Source organism: Dermacentor andersoni, chromosome 11 (assembly GCF_023375885.2).
Source record: "Dermacentor andersoni chromosome 11, qqDerAnde1_hic_scaffold, whole genome shotgun sequence".
In the NCBI taxonomy this organism is placed as follows: Eukaryota; Metazoa; Arthropoda; class Arachnida; order Ixodida; family Ixodidae; genus Dermacentor; species Dermacentor andersoni.
In genome coordinates this window covers 115,654,676-115,668,559 of record NC_092824.1, presented here as the reverse complement: position 1 = coordinate 115,668,559, position 13,884 = coordinate 115,654,676, and the positions used below count along the sequence as shown (strand labels likewise).

Genomic DNA, 13,884 nt, shown 5'->3' with positions numbered 1-13,884 from the left:
AATGCTCGATGACGACGTTATCCAACCATCAAAAAAGCCCGTGGGCATCGCCGGTAGTGATGGTAAAAAAAAAAAAAAAAAGACGACAGTCTACGTTTTTGTGTTGACTACCGTAAGCTGAACCGGGTGACAAAGAAAGACGTATACCAATTACCGCGTATCGACGATTCTCTCGACAGGCTGAGGCATGCTCGCTACTTCTCGCCGATGGACCTCAAAAGTGGCTATTGGCTAATCGAGGTTGACGAGAGAGAGAGCGAAAAGACTGCTTTCGTAGCGCCTGATGGGCTTTACAAATTCAAGGTCCTGCCTTTCGATTTATGCTCAGCTCCAGCAACTTTTCAGTGACTCATGGATATGGTTCTGTCAGGCCTGAAGTGGCAGGCATGCCTTGTATATCTCGACGACGTCATAGTTTTTTTTTTTTCGGAAACGTTCGAGGAACACCTGAGGTGACTGCTGGCGGTTCTACAAACTATACGGTCCGCCGGCTTAACACTGAAAGCAGAAAAGCGTCATTTTGGTTTCGAGGAACTCCAGTTCTTAGGCCATGTTGATAGTCATCAAGGCGCCCGCCCTGACCCCGACAAGGTCCCGGCCGTCGCAAAGTTTCCAACGCCAACGGATAAGAAGGCAGTGAGGCGTTTCCTATAGGTCCCTGCTCGTATTACCGAAGGTTTATCGCCAATTTTTCACATATATAACTTCACCGTTAACGTGCCTTACAAGAGAAGACGTTACGTTCGTATGGGGCGAAGAACAAGCAGAGTTTAATGATCTACTTAACCACAGAAAAGAAATGCCTTGCGGTGGTATGGGCAGTTATGAAGTTTCGCCCGTACCTCTATGGCCGTTCCTTCAGTGTTGTCAGCGATCATCACTCACTTTGCTGGCTGACGAACTTGAAGGATCCGTGCGGTCGACTAGAGCGTTAGAGCCTAAGGCTTCAAGATATGACAGTGGTGTACAAGTCCGGACAAAGAATTCCGACAGCAGCAGGAAGTCAGAGAAGATGACGAAGACGTGGCTTTTATAGGTGTTCTAGACTAAGCATAATTTCTTGGTCTACGGAAGTACATGTTTATGTTTATGCGGACGATATCGCATTCTTTACATCCGCAAATATTATACATTCACTACAACAGCCTTTGCAAAATTACTTAGGAATGCTGGAGACATGGCTAGAGGGGGTTATGTATGTCATTAAATAGTAGCAAAAGTACGGTCTTAGTATTCCCAATAACTGCACAGGTACATATATCTTTACAATACCGACAGAAAATCATCCCTCAAGTTGACGAAGTCAAGTACCTTGGTGTTATTTACGATGACAAACTCACCTGGCGCAGTCACATTAAACATATTAAAACAAATGCAGAACGAGCCGTAGCTATGCTCCGCCGGCTCAGCCACCGTCGCTCTGAACTACGCAGGGATACCTTACTGATGATTTATAAAATGTATGTTCGGCCCATATTAGAATTCGGCTGCGTAATATCTTCCGGTGGCCCCGCCTACAAAATTAAACCTCATACTTTTAGAACGAGAAGCTCTACGGTCATGGATCGGGCTACCTAGATTTGTTGCCAACGCTGTTCTATATCAGGAAGCTCATATACCCACCCTAGATTGCATGTGCCGCGTGCTTACGGTTCAGACATTTTTAAAAATTTGACTTTTTTAAAAGACGTACGCAATATGCATTTATCACTGAACCGTCTGAGTTTTTTCATGTATCTTGTTCGAGATACCACAGCCCTCAGATATTTGTGCAAGCAGAGTTACAAAAATTGGATTTGTCCATACGCCAAATTTGCCATTCAAATGATGCCTTACCGGACCTCAAAATTGAGTTCGAGGGCATATTTCCAAATCATGCTAAACTATTACCAAGGCGAGATTTATTAAATGTCTCTCACGACCACCTACACCAGCTAACCATTGACAATGTAACAGCTACTGACGCTTCTGTCTGCAATGAGAAGGCAGGAGAGGGGATCTTCTCTGAATCTCTTCAATGGTCCTACTCCCTTCGCCTTCCCGACTTCACACCTATACTTCAAGCAGAATTGGTGGAGCGATTATATTAGCATTACGAAAACTCCCCAAAAACGACCCATTAGCTGTTATTGCGACCGACTCGCTATCTGTATGTACAGCACTAACTGCATCTTTAAATTCAAGAATTCAGAAAACATTTCGTTCGATGGTACCTCCGTACTTACGGAAAATGTTTGCTTTGGGTAGCGGGACATCATGGGTTGCATTTAAATGAAATGGCTGATTCACTCGCACGAGCATCCCTCAACGGCCCTATCCTATGTTTTGCCGACATCAACTTATGTCACCGCGGTATAGGTACATAAATTTCGCTATATCTCAAAACTCTGCACTATCCATGCTAACACCGTCTTCTGAATTCCACTATCTTGACTTCCCATGGAATAATAATTGGTGTCCTTCAAGGCAATTGGAAGTTTACTTTACAAAATTTAGATATCGTATACCTCCTCTAAATTTTTACTTACACAGGTCTAGTCTCGCGATGTCCCCTCTATGTTCTTTTTGCAGTGCACTTGAAGCTATCGAACATTATTTTCTCTCGTGCCGTCGCTTTCTAAGACAAAGAAAACTATTAGAATACTCATTTACCAAGCTTGCGCTATCGCTAACCTCGCCAACCATTCTTTCTTTTGGGGCAACTTCACTGGTATCCAGCCACAGGGATGCTTGTCTTGCAGTTTACAATTTTATTAGAGAGACAAAAAGAGTACCTTGCTGAATTTCTAAAAAAAAATTATCAATAATTTCTATTGGTTCATTTCTTTACGTTAACTTACTTTATCAAAATTCTTAACATTTTTCATTACACTTGTAAATTACAGTTCTATCGTCCCACGCTCCGCTATTCAAATGTAGTTTCGTTTTACTTCTAAGCATATGGAAAACCGCCTGCTTCTTGGCCAATCCCCCATAGTGGGTACGCGCCACTGTTGAGGATACAAGACAAGAAACGGCCACGATTGCTCGTCAGCAGCGGGAAGACAGCGAACTGATTACTTTTATTGAATTTTTAGAAGGCCGGATTGCAGGCGCGCCCAAAACATTCGCAAGGAGCTTGCCATCATTCTGCTTCCGTAATGATGTTCTTTAAAATAAGAACTTCTTTGCCAGCGGAAGCAGGCGCCTGCTTGTCGAAACGTGCCTCGGGACGATGCTCTCTCTGGAGGGAGGCAAACGTCACACCCAGTACGCGGCACGCGGAGGAAGACGAGGATCTCGCGCATTGCGGAAGAGGAGGTCCCTGCGCGATCGTTTTTAGTTGGCCTGTAATTAAAGTGTCCTGCCCTTTTTATCGGTTCCTGCAGCTTGTGAATAGTGACAATATAATATCTGCACAGAAGTATGCCTGAAGCACATAGACATGCTACTGAATTAGCACTTTCTAATAATATGATTCTTTAATTGACTTAATTTTCTTTGAATTATTATTTCGGCATGTTCCACCCAGTGTATGCCACTGTTACACCACAAGTACATAACTCCCAAATGTATATGAGCATGTGTCACGCTTCTCTATACGTTCACGCGTCATCGCCATTCTTGCATCGACAAGCGTAAGTTGCCTTCGTCCTCGTAGATGTCTGCGACTGTGTGTCCGCCTTATTTAGCGTTTGAATTTCGACATAGGTTGCTGACGGTGTAGTCTAAAAATATACAAAAATATTCCATTATATTAAAGTTTTGACCTTTGCAGCGAATAAACAAACATTTTATGGGTTTACGCGCTCAACAGGATGAAAGTGAACACATTTGAACGCATCTTCGGTAGTTTTACAGCCTTTGATTGCGCTCTTCACTTAAACTTCCCTTCGCATAAATTGCAACATGCTGATGAAAATATTTACGACTTGGGCTCGTTGGTAATATTCCACAAATATATTCATAGTGCTTAAATTGTCTAATAGAGGTCAAGCATGCAAAGATAGCGCGATCTTCAAATATATCAAAAATAGGAAAAATACAGTGCTCTGTCCCCCATGCCGGGGTGCTATCACTTCTTGGGATAGAACAACGAATGCCCCGCTCATGTACATTTGCAATGAATGGGTTCTTGAGGGAAAATAAATATCTGCTTTCTCCTAGAGTATTTGTCGCTTAATTTTGTTGGTTATTGCCCAAAACGACCGAGTTGGTTCGTCTGGTTACGATTTACACCTCATTTCATCCATCAGATAAGGTGACCGTAAAAAAAAGTTAAGCAATGTAAATGAAGCGAACCACAAGGGAAAACATAAAGCACTCATAATCATCACTATCAGCCTATTTATGTCCTCTCCCAGCAATTTCCAATAAACATTGCCTTGCGCCTGCTGATTCCATCTTACGCCTGCCAAATTACTAATATTATCACACCACTTAATTTCCTGCCGTCCTCCACTGCACTTCCGTTCCATAGGCACCTATTGCATAAGTGCAACTCTTTTAAAGCCCCGGTTGTCTGCCCTACACATTACATGCCCCATTCTGAGGTTTCTGATTTGCCAGAAGGTAAGCTCAGAAGGTAAAACGCAAAGCCATTTCTTTGTTGGAAAATATAGGCCTCACCAAGATTGTGAAAGATGTAAAACAATGTAAGGTACTTGCTCTAGAGGTTGTCGCCACTAGATACCAAATTCCGGTAGTGTTTTCCGTCTCTCAGAAACTATCAATGTTGTGCAGCCGTATTTCTAAAACAAGTAAAAAACCTGATTGTGAAAAGAACCACGTGAACTTTGTAGATTGCAGCGTCGGTGTGGTTTATAAGATTCCCTTGTCATGTGGCAAAGTGTATGTAGGGCAGTCAGGCCGCTGTGTTAACGAGCGCCTTAGAGAACATGAGCGATCCATACCAACAGGCACAGGTTCCCATTTGACTCAGCATTGTAAAACATGCAAGTGCAAACCCATGTTTCGTGATACCACGATTTTGAAAAAGAGCCGTGACACCACCGCTCGAGAGTTATCGGAAGCATTTTTCATTCAGTCATTGGGGTCACAATGCATTAGTGTGCCTTCCTTAACCTTGTACAGCGCTGAATTTGGTTTTTTGGATTCTCTCGCTTGAGTGCGCTCTTGGGGTCAAATGTTGATGGCGCCACCGCATGGTGCTCACTGCGCATGTTCCTCTGGTTTGAACGGTCTATAAAGGAGTGACGCAATAAAATGATGTCAGTTGAGAGTAGCGCCTTGTCCTGGTCGTCTTTCCTGTGTGTGTCGTTTTGCGCTAAACAAAGTATTCATGGATACGCATTGTGCTTTGGACCTTATAGCGCTACTTCCATAATTCAGTGAGTGCATCCATTTTAAGGATAGCTGTAAGCTCCTGATCATGATTTCAGAATGCGGGCCGTATGCAATCCAACCAATTTTATTTTCCTGTGTTTCCTTCCCTTGATCAGGATCACCTTTGAATAATTTGCCTTGATGTATGTTATTATAGAAGCTCATTACCAATCGCGGATACTCTTCCATTGCAAGGCCGATGAACATCACCTTATATTCTTATGTCTACTAATCTTCCGCTTTATTACTTCATTCCATTGGCTGAGTTATACCTTAATTTTAACACAACCTCTTATAACAGAGAAGAAAATATATTTTATACACGCGAGAATGTCGGCACCAGAAAGATGAAAGGTTATAACCAAGGATTCATTCTTGTAGTAAACCTTATCACACGCAGCGCGGACCTAAGGTGGATGGATGGAAGGTGAGATCTATGTCATTCGACAATCATTAGGCAGACATTACTTAGGGCAAACTGCACGCTGTGTTAAGCAAATGTGGAATTAGCATAAGCCAAACGTCAAGAGAATGTGCTGGTGGCGTCCAGCTTCCAGGCACCCGGCTATTGCCGAAAAACTCAAGGAAGCTCAAATCTTGCAGGTTCATCAAAGTTAACTATTGCGGGAGAGAGAGATACTCGAAATAAAAGAAAAAGAATGTATGATGGTTGAGTTGGTTATACATTATTATCGCATAACAGTGGTCCTTGTCTCTTGCAAAGAATTGCGGCATCATGGAGTGGTAGGCCTAGGCCATTCTGCACAACCTATAATTTTGCGCTTCATTGCTCCGTTTTGATTTGTCGCTGTGGTCATTGTATTTATCGTCGTATTTGAAGGAATGATTCATTTGTTAGGAGTTCGCGATATGTTCGTGTGCTTCGTTTGCCTTTACATGTTATTCTTTTACGGTCCCTGATTTACGGTCCGTTAGCCTATTAATGTTTTGCCAGAAAACAGAACAGCCCGTGCCTTTGCATTTCAGCTGGCGTTGCTGTATACGCAACTACGTAGGTGAAGAACTGTCGTCGGCGCGCGGATAGGGGGTAGTTTGGGATTAGCATTTGTGGTGAAGGATTCTCGGGCGATCACACCGGATCTGTGCGAGTCTACGGCCGAAAGCGTTGCTGGCTCTGTGCCATGCTCGTTGTCCGATGGCGTACAACGGTCAGGGCAGTGGGTGGACAGTGGGGCTAGTTTCAGTATTGGCAATAAAGCGTCGCCATGACAGTGGTTGCCAAAGGAAAATTCAATAACGTTTGCATATGTGGCTCTATATATTCAACATACTTAAAAATAAAATATGGGGTTTTACGCGCCAGAACAACTTTCTTATTATGAGGCGCGCTGTAGTGGAGGACTCCGGAAATCTCGACCACATGAGTTTCTTTAACGTGCACCTAAATCAAAGCACATGGGTGTTTTCGCATTTCGCCTCCATCGAAATGCGGCCGCGGTGGCTGGGATAGTCAACATACGTAGCAGTAAAGTAAAGGGATGCAATTATGTGTAGAATTAAAATGTGCTTTTGGCTATTTTCTTTTTTTTTCGGCGTCTTATATCTTTATTTAGTCGTTTTATTTGTTGCGCCAACGACTAGCGCTCCCGCTCTTATCCATTCAGCTGCCAGTGTGTTCGTTTGCTGCTGCCGCGTTCAATACACGTGCACGTTCTATTTTTCGCATGCTCTGCAGTTAAAAACTTTCTTTCTGTGTCCACGAACGTTCCGGCAATTTCGGAAAAACCGAGGAAAGGGCACAAGGCGTGCTGCGCGGCTGTGTGGTGTGGCAACTCGGGGAGGACGAGCGGGGCGAAATTTTTCCGTTCCCTGCGGAGGAGAGGTAAGCACACTTTTTCTGCAGTCGTTATGAAGAAACAAGCGCTATCGTTATCAAAACACTTATAGAAAAACGAAAGATCTTCCGTGGTTGTTTTCAAGTGAATGCTTTTCTTGGTTTGACGCGGCGCATCTTGCTTCGGCGTTGAAAAACTGAAGCTACTTGTTAGCACTTGCGCAGGGGTCGATTGATGCTAGCTGACGCCCAGGCGGAAATCTCAGTTCGGTATATGTTAGTGGTCAACTTGGGTAACTGAGTATGTGTCACTGGGTAGGCGCCGCATTTCAATGAACCTCTTTCACGCAAACCAGGGTCATTGGGCTGTTATATTGCGGCCCGGTGTCTTGATGCACGCCCTTTGTATTTCGTGGCCAGCTGATATAGCGACCTGGTACCTCGATGCCCAGCCGGATAACCTGGTGACCAGCAGTTCTAGCAGCCTGGTGCCGTGATGCTCGCCCTATGGATCTGGAGGACAGCTAATATGGGGACCTGGTTTAACGATGCCCCCCACGCTGACCGGGTGTCCAGCTCTTCAAGCTATACGCATGCCTTGTTGCGCGCATTGTAGAGCTGCCTCTGAGGCTGCGGATCAGAAGATCACGCGTACGTTAAGGAATCACAGGTGGCAAAAGTTGTTCCTATCACAATTTCTTTATAAAAAAAACAAGCTGGACAAGTTGTTATTTAACATACGAATATTCAGCGTCTGTGTTAACTTCGTTGTTTTCACGCTGTTTGATTTCTTCCGTTACTTCTTATTTAAAGATAGACTTCACTGCAATAACAGGCGATGTAGCCTGAATCGCTATCGCAAGTTGATTTCGTATTGGCCGCCACTTTGCCATTGACCGTGAGTGTGGTTGCGCGAAAGGGTGTTCGCCTACTGTCGTGAATATCTTTAGCCTTCAACGCGTGAACGCAACTTACGTCGCTTTTTTGAAGACACCACTATTTGTATGGACCAATGCTGGCTGCTCCTTCATGTAGGCCCTCCACGTTGGTTTTGGTTCAAACAGCGCTGGAACGGGCAGCCTGGGCAAGTTCCGCTTACTATAGCAGGCGAGGTGAGCACAATCCTTACGACCATCTTGAATTAATTACGCTTAATCAACTTTTGGTGTGGCAACCACACGAAGTGCCTTCCGCTGGAAACTGCTGTAACCGCTTCCTTTTTAGTGCTCGTGAAGTTTGTGTAACTGTCGCTAGACAAATGCTGTTTGTTCAGTGCAGCACATCCTTGAATTTGATGTCGCGTAGTTGAAAGAAACAATCTTTTCGCTCCTTATTCCGAAACATAATTCAAAACTTGCTGATATACTTTTCTAGGAATAATTCAGGTAGGCTTAGATTTGCTGGCGTTTCACGTAGTTTTTATTTTTCTCGTGGCAGCATCAGTGGAGAACAATGCTGACCGAACGCCGATGTTATAATATATTTGAAGCTAATCATTTTAATATACGCCATACAATTAACGGCGATGCTCACGATTGTTCAATTTCATTCAATGCAACACGCTAATTCATGCAATGTTTATGCAGAACATCCATCTCGCACAATTGTTAGATCCCTGCGCTATACCGTTCAGAGGCTATAGTGAAATGCAAACACCAAATAAGGTGGAATGCACCGTGTGAGCCTTCTTCGTAGCGATCTCACGAGGGCGAAAGCGACGTGGCTGCTTGTCAAGGGAAGAATGCCGATGGCAAGTGTGGCCACAGAGAAGTAGGTCACAATTGTAATCACACGTATTCGGGACATATTCAGGGAAATTGTAATTTTCAGAAAGCGCGGTTCTGAAAAAGCATGTAAGGCCACAAATGGTCACGTACCCTCTGCTATGGCGGTTACGGGCTTATGTCCCCGTGTATCTCAAGAGCGATCGTATCAATACGCGAAATAATTTTATAGGCGTTTGTGAAGACCACATTAAAACGAGGAACAACCGTGTTTGCCTTGCCCATGCTGCGCAAGAGCAGTGTATATCGTGAAACTCTATAACGTTCTGTTTCTACCTGTGGCCTCTTTTTGTGGACGATCCTTGAAAGTTTTCTTTGTGTGCAATATGTACTTTCTGTTTTTAGCTAACTTCTGTTTGTAGCTTTCGGGAACTGCGTTTTTATTCTATTGTGCCGTCCAACTTTAAGACTTGATGCTGTACTCTAGCTATTTTGTTAAATGTTGTTGACAATGTATAATACTAGTAATAGTAATAATAACATTCAACGGCGGGGAAATTATAAAGCGTACAATATTACGAAACGATGACGTGGCCATGATGACGTGATGATGACTGTTATCGGTGGCATAACTACTTAACTGCTGTGGCAGAAAAAGTCCAACTCTTAACATCTACAGCGCGAGCAGCAGCACATGCTGTAAGATGTTTATGGTTTCAAACTGCTCAGCGAATAGCTGTTTTTGCCTCTTTCGTCCGTTTTCGTGGTTGGTCGGACTCGGCGGGTAACTCTTCGTTCATCCGTTCTTTCATTCCTTCCCTCGTTAGTTCGTTAGTTCGCATAGTGGGTATTTCGTACTTTCCTTGGTTCGATAATTCGATCATCGTTCTGTCCTTCATCAGTTGGCTCGTTCTATCATTCGTTCAGTCAATGGTTTCTGCATTCTTTCGTTCGCGGTTTAGTTCCCGTTCAGTCATTGATTCCTTGCTTGGTTGGTTGGTTGGTTCGTTCGCTCGCTCGCTCGCTCGCTCGTTCGTTCGTTCGTTCGTTCGTTCGTTCGTTCGCTCCGTTCGTTCGTTCGTTCGTTCGGTCGGTCGGTCGGTCGGTCGGTCGGTCGGTCGGTCGGTCGGTCGGTCGGTCGGTCGGTCGGTCGGTCGGTCGGTCGGTCGGTCGGTCGGTCGGTCGGTCGGTCGGTCGGTCGGTCGGTCGGTCGGTCGGTCGGTCGGTCGGTCGGTCGGTCGGTCGGTCGGTCGGTCGGTCGGTCGGTCGGTCGGTCGGTCGGTCGGTCGGTCGGTCGGTCGGTCGGTCGGTCGGTCGGTCGGTCGGTCGGTCGGTCGGTCGGTCGGTCGGTCGGTCGGTCGGTCGGTCGGTCGGTCGGTCGGTCGGTCGGTCGGTCGGTCGGTCGGTCGGTCGGTCGGTCGGTCGGTCGGTCGGTCGGTCGGTCGGTCGGTCGGTCGGTCGGTCGGTCGGTCGGTCGGTCGGTCGGTCGGTCGGTCGGTCGGTCGGTCGGTCGGTCGGTCGGTCGGTCGGTCGGTCGGTCGGTCGGTCGGTCGGTCGGTCGGTCGGTCGGTCGGTCGGTCGGTCGGTCGGTCGGTCGGTCGGTCGGTCGGTCGGTCGGTCGGTCGGTCGGTCGGTCGGTCGGTCGGTCGGTCGGTCGGTCTATCCGCTTACGTTGGAAACGATTGTCGATGGGTCTACACAATTTTTTTTCCTGCGAAAGCACTTAAGTAGTCATGCCGCCAAAGTCAGTCACCATGACACAGTCGTCATATCGATGCCGTATTGTAATCTTGTGGTTGTTGTGCTAAGCATGTCGGTGTCGTCATCTACGTGCCAACTTGTCAATGTCGCCGCGTCGTCGTCGTTGTCGTTTCCTTATCCCACTGTCTTTGGTGTTGTGCTGTCTTCGTCAAACCCCTGTACTGGTTATATGTCTTCGCCTTCATGTAGGCGGCATAGTCAAGCTTCGTCGCATTCAGCAACACCGTTACCGCCATGTCATTGTTGTGCCGCGGTCATCTTCGTGACATCATCATGGTGTTCGAGTTATCGCTTGTACCGTGACGTCCGCGTCATTTTTGTCGCTCAACGTTGTCTTGTCGTCTTCGTACCATTGTCTCTTTCGCACGCGTACACAAAATGTATTGCCAATAGGATGAAGCATCCGGTAACACAGTGCGGGGCTATTAGGGTTCGAGATAGGTAGCCATGCAGGTAGCTAAACACACAATGGAGAATACTGTGACCCTAACCTAAACCACATTAGCAATATAAAGGAGAAGCTTAGATAAGCGCACGCCGCTGTCAAAGATAGGTCTATATAGTTTAATGCAAAGCTTTTTTTGCTTGTCCTGCCATGCTTGTCGTTGTCACGTCAGCTGTTGGGCCGGTCAGTATGTCGGTGTTATATGTGCGTCAAATGCGAGTACCAGTGAGTGGGCTTGTATAACCCTTGTAAGCTCATCGGCAAAGTAGTGCCTGTAAGCGCACCTCTGTTATGTGTAATAAAAGGATAATTCCTACATAAAAACTCCTCATATAACATAGGCACACAGTTGCACACATTAAAGCACGTGGACGTCCTTATGCATTACAATAACTTGGTTGTTTGATATATGTATTCGATATATATGTGTAATAAAAGCATAATTCCTACATAAAAGCTCCTCATATAATATAGGCACACAGTTGCACACATTAAAGCACGTGGACGTCCTTATGCATTACAATAACTTGGTTGTTTGATATAACCTATTCGCTATGTGCGTATCGGTAACTGCCAATATCTTGGGCAATCCTCCGAATAACACTAACTAGCGATGAAGCTATAAGGGCCTTGCAAGGCATGTCCCGGGGAAAAGCTGCAAAGGAAGATGGAATAATAGTCGAGTTATTTAAATATTGAGGATATATTATGCTTGAAAAGCTTGCGGTCCTTCGCGCTCAGTGCCTCACGATTTGAAGTGTACCAGGGAGCTGGAAGAATGCCAAATCTATATGAATCTGTAAGAAGGAAGACGTTAAAGAATGAGAAAAAAATAGGCCCATCAGCTTGATTTATACGTTGTATAAAATATTCAATAAGATAATTTCCAATAGAATCAGGGCAACACTTGACATCGATCAACCATGAGAACAGGATGTCTTCTGGAAGGGATATGCTACAATGGATCCCATCCATGTCCTTATCCAGATATTTGAGAAGCCTGCGAAGTACAATCAATCTCTAATATGGCTTTCAACCTCCACCATATATCAACCTTCATCATCTATATCGACCTCCACCAATATCTTAAGGGTTGTTGGGAGATTAGACAGACTGTATTTACAATTTTAGCATTGCCATTTGTTGGGCGTGTTGGTAAATTGAAAGCATATTTAGCGCCAGCAACAAGGACGTAAGGGAGACGACAACACAAGGCGCATTGTGTTGTCGTCTCCCTTACGTCCTTGTTGCTGGCGCTAAATATGCTTTGTATTTACAATGTATGTACAAGCATAGACAGTGAAGTACAATCAACCTCTATATATGGCTTTCAACCTCCACCATATATCAACCTTCATCATCTATATCAACCTCCACCAATATCTTACGGGTTGTTGGGAGATTAGACAGACTGTATTTGCAATGTATGTACAAGCATAGTCAGTGGGGTTGAGATGGCTGACGAACAACACGCAGCAGCCAGCGTCTCGCGATCTTCTTCTTCCTCTGTCTTCTTTTATCCTTCCGTAACAATATTATCAAAAGCCATTTTATTCGGTAGACGTATCAGCAGTCACGAGGCGTTGCGTAATCAAGATGTACAGGAAGCATACGGGAATATCATGGAAAATATCTACAAATTCCACAACTACCTTGGTTCTCCACAGGAAAACTATAAAAGTAACTATCAAGAAAGGAGTCACACGAAGACGCGTTATCTCTCCAATACTGTTCACTGCATACTTAGAAGTATTCAAGCTATTAAACTGGCAAGGCTTAGGAGTGACCATCAACGGCGAATATCTCAACAACCTTCGGTTTGCTGATGACATTGTCCTGTTCAGCAACACTGGGGATGAAATTGCTACAAATGATTGAGGACCTTAACCAGGAAAGTGTGAGTAGTGTTGAAGATTAATATGAAGGATGCAAAGTCAATGCTCAATAATGTGACAAGAAAACAAGAATTCATGACCGCCCCTCTGTCTCTAGAGTCTGCGCAGGAGTAAGTTTATCTAGGTCAATTACTCAAGGGACACTGATCATAAAAAGGAAATTTCCAGAAGAATAAAAATTGTGTGGGATGCATACGTCAGACATTGACAAATACTGATTGACAGCGTGCAACTGTCGTTGAAAAAGAATGTGTACAATCATTGTGTTCTACTGGTGCCAACATATGGGGTAGAAACTTGGCTGTTAACAACGAAGCTCATGAACAAGTTAAGGAGCGCGCAAAGACCGATGGAACGAAAAATGTTCGGCGTAACTCTAAAAGGCAGAAAGAGTGCGGCGTGGATTATAGAGCAAACGTGAATTTGAGATACTATAGTTGACATAAAGAGAAAATAATGGTGCTGGGCAGCCCATGTAATGCGCAGGGCACGTAACCTGTGGGCCATGAGAATCAGAGATTGCGTGCTGAGGGAAGGGAAGCGCAGTCAGAGACGGCAGAAAATAAGGTGGGGTGATGAAATGGGGAAATTCGCAAGTGCAAGTTGACATCAGCTAGGGCAAGACAGCGTTCATTGGAGATCGCCGGGAGAGGCGTTCGTTCTGCAGCGTACATAAAAATAGGCTGCTAGTGCTGCTGCTGCTGTTGATGATGATGGTGATGAGCTATTAAAGAATGCAAAAAATAAAAACGGCCAAATATCCATAAGCTTATTCATTTCTCGCCATAGAACAGGAAGGCAGGTGGCCTTGCATCTCAACTGGCCTAAGTGTGTGAGGCGCTCGTAGGTGAACAACTCTCACCAAGGCACGGAACGATGTTTCTAAGATTCCGAAGAAACGCACGGGTTTGAAAGTGAGAACGCAATAATAAAAACAGT

General features: G+C 45.0%; 1 protein-coding gene across 1 annotated transcript in view; it reads left to right on the top strand.

Moving 5' to 3' along the window:
• Positions 1–8,159: 8,159 nt before the first annotated feature.
• The window catches only part of LOC129386948 (uncharacterized), a 32,970-nt gene continuing 27,245 nt past the window's right edge, over positions 8,160–13,884 (top strand). Inside the window, exon 1 of the mRNA XM_055075456.1 lies at positions 8,160–8,232. The gene's annotated coding sequence lies outside the window, so the exon portion shown is untranslated. The remainder of the gene's footprint in view (positions 8,233–13,884) is intronic.